Source organism: Mobula birostris, chromosome 1, assembly GCF_030028105.1.
Source record: "Mobula birostris isolate sMobBir1 chromosome 1, sMobBir1.hap1, whole genome shotgun sequence".
Classification (NCBI taxonomy): domain Eukaryota; kingdom Metazoa; phylum Chordata; class Chondrichthyes; order Myliobatiformes; family Myliobatidae; genus Mobula; species Mobula birostris.
Window position 1 is genome coordinate 124716279 of NC_092370.1, and position 13127 is coordinate 124729405.

Sequence of the window (13127 nt, forward strand, 5' to 3'; positions counted from 1 at the left end):
TGCATTAAAAATGATACATTGTTTCTCTGGAGTGATAGCACAGAAAACAAGACAGACCAAAGACTAACACTGACAGAACCACATAATTATAACATATAGTTACAGCAGTGCAAAGCAATACCATACTTTGATAAAGAACAGACCATGGGCACAGTAAAAAAAAAAGTCTCAAAGTCCCGAGTCGATCGACTCCCGAGTCCCCAATAGCAGGCGGCAAAAGGGAGAAACTCCCTGCCATAAACTTCCAGGCACCGTCAACTTGCTGATACCTTGGAAGCAGCCGACCACAGCCGACACTGAGTCCATCTGTCCGAAAACTCCATTAGCTTCCAAACCAGCCTCTCCGTTACAGCCTCCCAAGTGCCATCCTCTGCCGAGTATGTGAATATAGACCTAGCATGTGAAACTTATGCTTGTTCTTTGCTGCGCCAATATTCAATTCTAGGTTGAACTTGAGATAAGCACACACAGATTTCACATTCAACTGAAGTGAGGCCATTTCTATCCTTGCTCTTGAAGCTTGTTAAACAAGAAAAAGCTTGCTCATACATGAAAGAAGTTGAAAACTACAGTAATATGTTCATTGTTTTCCCATGAATGGCAGGGCACTCTTCTTTCACAAAAATCCAGAACTTGTTCAGGGACAGGTCAGTGAATCTTATCTTGAGTGCATGATCAGACTGCAGCTCACAATGTTCTTCCTCTTCTCTCAAAGTCAAGTTCTCAGGTTAAACAGAAGACTTGGAGAAAGAGTCCCTCACCCAGCCATACACTTGTGTTAAAAGGGAGGAAAAATACTGTTCCATTTTCTTCTGCTGTTCTTCTAGATGGTTTTCAGTAAGACTTGAGACTTCCTGATATCCTTCTTCACTCTCAAGCCCAAGCAGCAGTTGGAACATTTCAAGATTTCCTTTTGCAACATGATTTTTCCAAAGATTCAGTTTCCTACTAAACCCAAGCATCTTGTCTCGTGAAGACAAAACATTTTCTCCAGAGCCTTGCAGAGACTTGGTCAACTAGTTCATATGATGAGAAATATCTGCTAAGTAGGCTAGTTTCTGAAGCCATTCTTCATCTTCAAAGCACTCTGTAAAATCTGGCCTACTATTTTCTTGAAAGCACTCCTGCAATTCACCTTTCAGCTCAAACACCCTGTTGAGAACTCTTCCTCTGCGAAGCCACCGGATTTCTGTATGTAGCTGGAGATTGGCATGCTATTTGTCCAGTTTTTCACCCAGTTTTTAAACATTCTTGAATGAAATGGTCTTTGTTTATAAAGTCAACCATTTGTGTAGCATCATCCAGAACTTTTTCATTTCATCTCCAAGTGTTTTTGACATCCACACCACTCTGTGAAGAAAGCAGTATGTTATGACAGTGTCAGAATTTTCTTTTACTACAAGAGAAACGAAACCTCTCATAGAGTCAACCATTGTTGGGGCACCATCAGTACAGGTGCCATCACAGTTCCTCCAAGACAGAACTTTTGTTTCCAGATATGGACACAAAACATTAAATATATCTTGTCCTTTGCTTGTTTTGGGCAGTTCCTTGCACCAGAAAAAGTTTTCCTGAATTTTATCATCATCTACAAATCTTACAAATGACATTTATTGGTTGAATCTGTTGACTCATCAACCTGAATTGAGAAGCTATGGTTTTGTTCAGTTTATCACACAAAATGTCTTCAGCATCATGTGACATGTCATCAATACATTGACTTCTCGCACTGCTTGAGAGTGAAATTTTTTCAATTTCTCATACTGTATCTTGCCCCAGCACTTTACCCACTATAATTTTACAAGCTGGTTCTCACCAACCGTTTGACTTTTCCTTTTCTCGGTAAAAAGTTCTGCTACTAAGTAACTTTCTTCCTGGGATCTTTTTACTGACTGTGACTTTATTAACAAAAGCTTTACTCTGCTCATTTTGATATTCCAATAGCCATTTAAAATAATCAGCATTTTACGTATGATATAACTGTGATTTGTAGTTAAGTGTCTTTTCAATTTTGCTGGCACCATTGCTGCATTCGTAAGTTGTTTGCCACAGACTAGGCACAATGGAATAGACACTTGGATCCATGTAAAACCCATTGATAAACAGCTTTCATTGTTAAGGCTGACTTGTTTGTGTCCGTTGTTGTACTTATGCAAAGAAATGACTCAGAGATTATAATTTTTCATCATTAACCTTATCAGAATTGTACGTAGGTCTAGGGCTAGAATCCTCCTCTTCAAAAATTGCCACATTGGACTGTCTTCAGAATGAAAATTTCCCTCCAATTTTATACTACACCGGTTGAGTTTGTTTACTCCCATAAGTCAGTCGGCAGTGTGGAAGGAGAAATTGGGGAAGGTAATTCAGGAAGGAGAGGACTCAACCAAATAAACACTGTACTACTATGCACCGCTGAACAGTAATGAGATTGCTAACGGGGCTGCTTGGTCACTGCACAACACTATGAGCACTAGCATCACACATTGTGCGAAGTTCAAAAATTGATGTTTTTTTTTATCACGACCTCTCGTGGTACCCTAGTGTTCTGCGGAACCCTGGTTTGGAAACCCTGGTCGAGATCCATAAGATCTCAATAAAGCCATCAAAAGGGGGCATTTTAAATTGCAAACATGGGAGGAGATCATGTCCTAGTCTGCAGATGCCAAGTGGTTTAGCAATCTCGATGTGCCTTCTGGGTTTTGGCAGATGAAGTTTGATGAGGCAAGTTCAAGACTGTGTACTTTTATGCACCACAAGAAAAATATTGTTTTCTTTGGCTACCGTATGTGATTCTGTCCACACCAGAAGTCTACCATAAAACCATCCACATAATCTTTGAAGGCATACCTGGTACTGAGACCATGATGGATGATATCATCTTCTGGGGGGTCCACCAAGGATGAACATGATGCATGACTGAGACAAGTGCTTGATGTGACACAGAATGTCAATTTGAAATTAAGTAAAGAGAAATGTGAGTTTGGTGTTAAGACACTGACTTTCATAGGAGATGTCATATCTAAAGAGGGAGTGAAGTGTGACCCAAGAAAAATGTCAGCCATTGAAAATATGGAGAGACCCCAAAACAAACAGGAGGTGAAATGTTTCTTAGGGATAGTGACCTATTTGGCTAAGTTCATCCCTCGACTGTCTACTGTGTCAGTACCACTTAGATCACTCCTTGAGCAGTGAAATAAGTGTATTTGCTCTCACAAGCAAGATGTGTGTTTCCAGAGGCTCAAAAGAATTTTAACTGAAGAGCCCGTGTTGAAGTTTTATGATCCAAAAAGATGTACTAAGTTCTCAGCTAATGCATCCCGGTACAGCCTTGTAGCAGTATTACTGCAACAGCATGATGGCAAATAGGAACCTATGGCCTGGCCTGTGCATCAAAGGCTTTAACAAGTGCGGAAGCCAGTTATGCACAGATAGAGAAGAAGTTTCTCACCAGCATATAGGCATGCAAGAAGTTCTATCAGTACATCTATGTATTAGCTTTTGAAGTGGATATGGACCATAAGTCGCTGGTCTCAATTATATCCAGAACACTGAATGACTGTCCCATGAGGATACAGTGCATGTTGATAAGGCTGCAGAAATATGATATGAAGATGACGTACACACTGGGAAAATATATGGTTGCTGCTGATACACTGTTTCGTGCAGTTATCAAGAAAGAAAAGTGTGACCAAGAGATGAACGCAGATATACAGGCTTATGTTGACATAATTTTCACCTCCATTCCAATACCTCTTGATAGAACAGAGAAGATTAGGACAGCAGCAGGGACGGATGAAACAATGAAAGTATTCTAAGATACAACATAGAAAGCATGGGCAGCAACTAAGAATGACAGCCCAATGTGTATTTGGGATTATTGGGCATGCAGAGTTGAACTGTCAATAGTGGAAGATATGGTCTTCAAAGGGAACAAGTTTGTGATTCCAGCGTCACTACATGAGGAAATGCTTCCGAAGATACACGAAGGGTAACTTGGTGAGGAAAAATGTAAACATAGAGCTTGGGAAGTGAACCAAGACATCAGCCAGAACACTGCTTCATTTGAATTATGTTTTACCTACTGACCAAAGCAGCAAGCAAAATGACTTACACCACGTCCTGTAGGAGACAGGCCGTACTTGAAAGTTGGAGTGGATTTGTTTGATTGTAATGAGAAGAGTCATTTTGTTAAAACAGACTACTTTTCCAATTACCCAGAGGATAGAACACTGCGATAAACATCCAGCAAAGTGGTCATCACCTTCCTGAAAGCTCTGTTTACAAAGCATGGAGTTCTACATGAATTGGTATCAGATAATGGTCCAAAATTTTCAAGCTGTGAATTTGAGTTCTTTGCCACTGATTGGGGGTTTCAACATAAAACTTCAACCCCACATCACCCAAAATCTAATGCCCTAGCAAGCGTTTGGTCAAGGTAGTGAAGGTCCTCATGAAGAAGGCACAAGATGGATGAGTGGATACTCACAGGAGTCTAAAGATTTTCAGAAGTGTGCCACTGTAAAATGACCTTTCACCAGCCCAAATGCTGATGGGTCGACACATATGCACTAACCTTCCAGTGCACAAAAACCTGCTGACACCTAAAGGAGCACACAAGGTCAAACTGGCTAAAGTGAGAAAGAAAGGAAAACAGAAATAGTAGCATGACATGACCATGCCTACCATCCTGAAGCCTGGAGGACAATTGTGAATCTGAGATCACGACTCTGGCACATAGTCCATGACAGGATATGTGCAAGAGGAAGTTGCTCCACTTTCCTACCAGAGCCAGATGGAGTGAGGAACAATTCTGCGAAGGAACCATGTGGATCTGCAACCACAAGCTCCAACCTACAGCTGTGACACATCGCCTGTCAGTACACCAAAGAGGCCAGCGGATGTAAAAAATGAACATGTTGATCAGAGTTCTCAGAAAGTCACAAATATTAATGCACCAAATGCAAGCAAAATGTGGAAACATACAGCAGACCAAAATGGATCATTAAACCACCTCAGAGAATGATTGAAAGTTAATGAGTGGTTTAGGGACTGCATTTGCTCATTACAATTGAAATTCATATAGATATCTTCACTGGAAAGGATTATTGTTCATTGCAGGTTTATGTGCACATTGTATTGTGTTGGTTTTTCTTTAAAGGAGAAGATGTGCTATTATATGTGTGCATAATAAAGAACTTCAGTTCCCAGTGGGCAATGCTGGGACCCAAGTATTGTCAACAGTTTTGAGCCCTATATCTTAAAAAAGATGTGTTGTCATTGGAGAGAGTCCAGAGGAAGTTCACGAGGATGATTTCAGGAATGAAGGGGATAACATACGAGGAAGTTTGGCAGCTTTGGGCCTGTACTCGCGGGAATTTAGAAGAATGCAGAGGGATGTCATTGAAACCTACTGAATGCTGAAAGGACTAGATAAGGTGAACATGGAGAGGATGTTTCCTATCGTGAGAATGTCCAGAGCTAATGGGCACAGTCTCAAAATTGAGCGGTGACCCTTTAGAACAGAGGTTAGGAGGAATATTTTAGCCAGAGTGTAGAAAATCTGTGGAATGTTCTGGCACAGACTGCGGTGGAGGCAAAGTCCATTTGTATATTTAAGGCGGAAGTTGATCATTTCCTGATCGGTCAGGGCATCAAAGGATATAGCGAGAGGGCAGGTGTACGGGGTTGAGTGGGATCCATGATGGAATAGTGGAGCAGACTTGATGGGCTGAATAGCCTAACTTGGCCTCTATGTCTTATGGTTTTAAGGACCCAGAAGCTTAAAATGTGACCTGGTTGCATGTGCTCAGTGTTGAACAGTCGTTCAGTAGTAAAATGTTTTAATGTTTACCCACACTGAGTTTGTCTTTATTAAGAACAAATATAACAGATGGTACCAATGCCTTGACTTCTGGCTACTTACCTTCCCCCTTAAGAATGCTGTGAACCCAATCTGAGATGACCCTGGCCTTGGCACTGGGAGGTAACATACCACCCAGGAGTCTCTTTCATGTCCACATAATCTCCTCTCGGTTCCCTAACTATTGAACCCCCCATCACCTCTGCTCTCCTCTTCTACTTTCCACTCTGAGCCACAGAGCCAGATTCCATACGAGAGACATGATTGCTGCAACTATCTCCTGGTAGGCCAACCCCTCAACAGTATCCAAAGACTCAGGCAGTCATGGAGAAAACGTACTAACTCCTTACAGACAGTGGCGAGAATTGAACCAGGTCACTGGCACTGTTATAGCATTACACTAACAGCTAAGCTACCTTGCCGCCCCTTATTTCTAGATGTGTTTGGACGAAAGAGAAATATGTGATTCTAATCTGTGCATGTTTTCACACAGACATAAAAGATATGCACAAGACATACAGCATAAATGCACAGACATAAACGATACATACACAAACGCACAAACAATCGGTTGGCAACTTGCTTTTACAATTCAGCTGACATATAATTCATCAATCCCAGTGTACCGATTTCTGATGTCACAAGGTCTTTTAACCAAATGACATTTTCACTGAGGGGAGAACTGACCAACAGTGAACCATTAATCATGGATCTTCTGACTTAATTTAGTGGCTGCAGCTATTTCTTTAAAGGAATTTTCCATTGTAGAGAGGAAATGAACCTCAATTACTTGGTAATTGTTGGTGAGGCACCGTATTCGCAATAATTCTGTGTATGTAATTGTAATCTATTTCAAAGAGCTGTTGAATTTGCCACAGGAATTCTGGAACTAGTTCTGCTTTTATCTGACATAGCAGAAACCATTGCTGTACGGGCATCAAAGTTCGAGTTATTTTGCAAGCTATTGAAACTGGTGAACAGCCTTCTCCCAATCTATATGTTACTTACCGTAATTCACAGCTTTCAAGTACTATTTCTGTGTTGAAGTTCACAAAGTCACATAATCATGTGGGTACAGCTGAGGAACTGCAAGGGTAAAAATATCCTGATGTGAGTTGTATACGGACCTCCAAACACTAGTAAGGACATGGTCTACAAATTACAATGGGAGATAGAAAATACATGCCAAAAGGGCAATGTTACAATAGTCTTGTGGGATTTCAATATGCAGGTAGATTGGGAAAATCAGGTTGGTACTAGATTCCAAGAGGGGAATTTCTAGAGTGCCTAAAAGATGGCTTTTTAGAGCAGCTCGTGGTTGAGTCCACTAGGGGATCAGCTATTCTAGATTGTGTATTGTGCAATGAACTGGAATTGATTTGAGAGCTTAAGGTAAAAACCCTCAGGGGCAAGTGTTTTCTATCATGGGAGAGTCTTAGACCAGAGGGGACAGCCTCAGAATAGAGGGACCTCCTTTTAGAGCAGAGATGAGGAGGAATTTCTTTAGCCAGAGAGTGGTGAATCTGTGGAATTCTTTGCCACAGCAGCTATGGAGGCCAAGACTTTATGTATATTTAAGGCAGAGGTTGATAGACCTTGATTGGTCAGAAATACAGGGAAACGGGAGGAGATTGAGGGTGAGAGGAAATTTAGATCAGCCATGATAAAATAGCAGAGCAGACTCAATGGACTTAATTCTGCTCCTACATCTTATGGTCTTACACAGGCCACTGGCAATTCTGTGAGGGTTCTGTACTCTACTGTCTAATGTTACCCCTGGGGCTGACTTTGTCCACATGCAATATTTCAGTAATATTTGAATAATATTGTTAATGTATTGTTTGATTAAGCATTCTTTGTTTTTTACATAATTCATTATGGGTTACGGTACATGTATGAAGTACTGCACATGAATGGCATATGTCATTACACCACCACATCATATGTGAGTGCTTCACTAATGTAAAGCAAAATAGATACGTATCTCCCAGCTTCTGTGTTTTTCTTTTGATTAGTTTCTGGAGTTACAAAACTTAACGGTGGTGATGAGTTAGTTTTAAAAAGTACCTGGGACAATTACTTAGTTGTTGAAGCACAGCACATTTTTTTCCTTCAAAAGGGGAGAGAGAGGTTCGAGTTTTAAAAAAAGCGCAGCATGTGTTTTTTCAGAAGGGGACAGGGACTGTTAAGTTAAAAAAGGGCAGAAAACGGACAAAGATTACGGGTTCATAAGCAGTGAGTACCAGATGATAATAATCATAACTAAAAAATCAGAAATAGCTAGCTACATCTGAAATTTAGACACATTCGATTGCATGACAGATAACTGGGCGATGTATACTGAATGAATTAAGCACTATTTTGAAGCAAATGAAATAGCCAATGAAAAGCGAGTGTCAGTGTTAATGAGTGCAATTGCTGGAAAAGCAGTACAGTTTGATGAGAGGTTTTACTGCTCCAACCAGACTAACCGAAATGGGCTTTCCTGATATTGTGAACTTAATGCAGGAACATTTAGAATCAAACCTATTATTGATTGCAGAACACTTGAGGTTTCATAAGTGGAATCAAAAGGAAGGGGGCTGGTGATGCAGAACAGTTAATCAGTGACAATGGACCACAGTTTTTTGTGGAACAGTTTCAGTCATTCCTGAAAATGACATTCCTGAATAAGGCAGATCATATCTCCATTTACCACCCGGCTGCAAATGGCTTGGTGGAAAGTTTTGTCCAAAGTCTAAAGAACGCACTGCGAGCAATGTCAGCAGAACACACTACACTGACGTTGAATCAGAAGCTAGGCAACCTCTTCCTTGCATATCGCAATGCAGCACACTCCGTAACCAACAACCCACCTGCTGTGCTGTTCCTTGGTTGTCCCTGGCGTTCACACTTGGATCTCCTCAAACCCAGTCTCAGAAGGAGTACGCAGGACAAATAGCTAAGACAAACTGAGGGCTGTTCAAACAAGAAGGCTCGATATTTTACTCCTGAGCAAGTAGTTCTGGTGAAGGATTACAGAGGTGATCAAAAGCGGGTACTTGGAAAGATTAAGGACAGAACTGGTCCACTCTTCTACACAGTGGAGATTGCATCTGGTGTCATCTGGGGACAACACATCGATCAGAGGAGGAGAGCAGAGTCAATTGGTAAAGAAGAAATGTGGCCAGAGCTTCCTGCAAACCCCGAGTCAACTCCTACAGCCACCACAGAGGAGGCCTCAGAATCTGAGATTGTCTCACAACCACAAGTCCCATCTGTCAAATATATTCGATTTCAATTAGAATTTATAGCTAAGCAGGGAGGAGTGTAGTGTATTTAATATTTCAGTAATATTGTAAATATATTGTTTGTTTACTTAACTCCTTTTTATAGGCATCCGTTAGTCTCGTGAGACCATGGATTTGCACCTTGGAAGGTTTCCAGGGCACAGGCCTGGCCAAGGTTGTATGGAAGACCGGCAGTTGCTGATGCTGCAAGTCTCCCCTCTCCATGCCACCGATGTCGTCCAAGGGAAGGGCATTAGAACCCATACAGCTTGGCACCAGTGTCGTCACAGAGCAATGTATGGTTAAGTGCCTTGCTCAAGGACACAACACGCTGCCTCAGCCAAGGCTTGAACTAGCGACCTTCAGATCACTAGACCTTAACCACTTGGCCACGCGCCATACTTAACTCATAACAGGTTATGTGTGCTAAGTATGTGATTGGCATACATCAATACGCCACCACGTCATATGTGAGTGTCTCACTAAAGTAAAACAAAATAGACACACATCTCCTGGCTACATGTTTTTCTTTCAATTAGTCTCTGGAGTTACAAAACATAACTGCACAATATCAAAGCTCAAATTTCAAAATAAATTTATGATCATGTATGTCAGCATATACTTCCTTGAGATTCATTTACTTGCAGGCATTTACAGGAAAATAAAGATATAAGAGAAAAACACCATAAGATGTAGGAGGAGAATTAGGCCTTTTGGCCTATTGAGTCTGCTCTGCCATTTCATCATAGTTCATTTCATCATTTTCCCTCTCTGCCCCTATCTCTTGCCTTCTCCCTGTATCTTTTCATGCCCTGACTAATCAAGAACCTATCAATATCTGCCTTTAAAACTGTATACACAATGACTTGGTCTCCACAGCCACTTGTGGCAACAAATTCCATAGATTTACAATTCTCTGGCTAAAGAAATTCCTCCTCATCTCCATTCAAAAAGGACGCCCCTCTATTTTGAGGCTGATTTCCTCTAGTCTTAGACTCCCCCATCATAGGAAACATCCTCTCCACATTTCACTGTATGGAGGCCTTTCAATATTCGATAGGTTTCAAATCGTTCACCTCTCATTCTTCTGAATTCTGGTGAGTACAGGCCCAGAGCCATCAAACACTCCTCACATATCAAGCCTTTCAATCCCAGAATCAATTTTTGAAGACCTCCCTTGAGTCTTCTCCAATGTCAGCATATCCTTTCTTACATAAGGGGCCCAAAACTGCTCACAATACTCCAAGTGAGGCAACACCAGTGCTTTATAGAACCTCAACACTATATCCTTGCTTTTATATTCTAGTTCCCTTGAAATGAATGCTAGCATTGTATCTGCCTTTCTTGCCACTGACTCAACCTGCAATTTAACCTTTCGGGAATCCTGCAGAAAGATTCCCAAGTTCCTTCGCACCTCAGATGTTTGAATTTTCTCTCCATTTAGAAAATAATCCACCCTTTTATTTCTTCTTCCAAAGTGCATGACCATCCACTTCCCAACACTGTATTCCATCTGCCACTTCTTTGCCTATTCTCCTAATCTATCTGAGTCCTTCTGTAGCCTCTCTGGTTCCTCATAACTACCTTTCCCTCCACCTGTCTTCATATAGTCGCAAACTTGGCCACAAAGCTATCAATTCCATCATCCAAGTCACTGACATGTATATAAAAAGAAGTGGTCCTGTAGGTTAATGTAATTGGTGGAAATGTACATAATTCACAACCACCGAAATTGAGTTGTGATTTAAGAGACTGGTCTGGTGTGATGACCATGCTTTGTGTTCAGTATTTGGAGTACAATAAATTATTTGTTATGGTTTTTCTTATAAATAAAATGCCTCACACAGTTTTATTTGCAAAAACCTGCATTGGTGACACTGAAGCTTTAGGATGATTCCAGAGTTATTGAATGTGTTGGCTAACACAGTCACTTTGAAACTCTGGTGTTTTGGGTGGTTTATACCAAGGCCCAATTCGTGCTGTGAGAAATCACCGCTGACAACACCAAGTTCTACTATGTGGTTGCATCACTTGGCAACTCCACAGCTGTGAGAGTAGTGAGTCTACCAGAACAGCTGCCTGAACATGATAAATACTGATCGCAGAATACTCACCTTTTACAGACTTTGGATTATCAGAGTCTTAGCACATCAAACAGTTGCTCCATTTGTCTGGCCTCAGCAATGCTAAACCGTCAGAGCTAATGGACCACATGCTGTCTCCCCTGGGAAATCACTGACCTTGTTTTATTTTTAAAGAACTCTTCATGCAGCAAGTGTCTGCTAATATTCACACTGCCCTCACTAATGCACCTTTGATGGACTATAGGGAGCTTGCTAAAATGGCTGATAGTCTATACTCAGCCAGGCAGTGCTGCATCAATCCTCCTCCTTTCCCTGCCTTAATAGGCCTAGTCAGCAAGGCCCCCAACATAAAGACACCCATGGCTATGAAACAGATGATGCCTGGCCTGTGATTTTACCACGCTCGCTTTGGTATGAATGCTAGCAAGTGCCGACCACCTTGGAGCTTCGACAGTGTGAGCACATCGGGACATCTGAGGTCTGAGAACACTGTGAGTTCCAGCTGCCAGGGTCGTCTACTGTTCATTATGGACACCCTTTCAAGGCCATGCTTTCTGTGTGCAAGAGTGCAGAAGTGAGTGTACTGCCAGCATCTCCTATTGATGTGAAGGCAAAGAGCGATGAAACCTTGCTAGAGGCGGCTAACAGCAGCAGGATCCAAATTTAAGGAATATAACGGGTGACGCACTGTTTCAGTGGGTGACATTACTCATGGAACTTCATCCTGGCTAAAGTGGCTAGACCTCGGCTTGGTGTAGATTTCCTGTGTGCCCAAGGATTATTAATTGATCTTAAGAACTGTTGGCTTGTGAATGTCAAGGACTTTGGGTCTTTACCCTGCTCCCCCAGTAAGTTCTCCACAACAACTCTGGCAAATGCATGCACCACTGCATGTGAGTTTACTTAACGGCTGGGCAAATTCCCAATCCTCACCAAACCCACAATCTCCACGATGACAGTCACAAAATATGGGGTCATGCATCACGTTTCTACAACTGGGCATCCAGTCCATGCCCGTGCATGTAGACTGGGCCCAGAAAAGCTGGCAATCATGAAGGCTGAGTTTGCCAACATGGAAAGACTTTGCATTGTATGCTAGTTGAACAGCCCCTGGGCTTTACCCCTCCATATAGTCCCTGTCCATTTGTGGTTGTTGCCAATGTGGTGATTACTGATGCCTTAATGAGATCAGCTCCCCTAATTATTACCCAGTCTTATATATCTAAAACTTTTGGCACATTTAGCTGGAAAATTAATTTTTCCAAGGTTCATCCCTAAATGACTGTGATAACCTAGTTTGGCCTCTTTTGAGTTTCTGTGCATGCCACTTGGGCTGAAAAATGCAACACAGACTTTCCAATGGCTGATGGACTCTTTTTTTTTTAACCTGGATGTCAATGCATCCAAATCCGAACACATAGCTCATCTCCACACACTTTCCAAGCTCCTAAACCAACATGGATTGGTTACTAATCCTACTAAATGCCAGTTTGGGTTGTCAACCATTGACTTTATTGGCCATCGTATCTCCGCAGAAGGTGTAAAACCACCTCCTATCAAAAGTAGCCGCTATTATGGATTTCCCACCACCCTGCACTACTGAAAAACTACAGGAGTTTTTCGGTGTGATGAATTTCTATCACTGCTTCACTCCGCGAGCTGCTGAACCTGCTTCCCCTGTATAGTGCACTTAAAGGCAACACCCCTAATCACGTATTTGACTGGTCAGTGGACAGGACCAGGGTATTTGATGATACTAAACAAGCTCTTTCCAATGCGACCCTATTGGCACACCCGCCCCTCAAAACACCTATAGCCATTACTATTAATGCTTCAGACTAAGCTGTGGATGCTGCGCGCAAACATTTGGCCGAGGCGTGTGGTAGCCGCTCACCTTCTTCAGCCAGCAGCTCT

General features: G+C 41.9%; 1 long non-coding RNA gene across 2 annotated transcripts in view; it reads right to left on the minus strand.

Moving 5' to 3' along the window:
* LOC140204531 (uncharacterized) overlaps window positions 1-13127 on the minus strand; it is a 36575-nt gene that overhangs the window by 7812 nt on the left and 15636 nt on the right. The window contains exons 2-3 of one of the 2 annotated variants that reach the window (XR_011887669.1): window positions 6869-6946; window positions 54-1350 (exon numbers count right to left, since the gene is read on the minus strand). The exons of the other annotated variant lie outside the window; for it this stretch is intronic. This is a non-coding gene — a long non-coding RNA (uncharacterized lncRNA). Of the gene's footprint in view, window positions 1-53; window positions 1351-6868; window positions 6947-13127 lie in introns of those variants that run through there. 2 annotated transcript variants of the gene reach the window in all.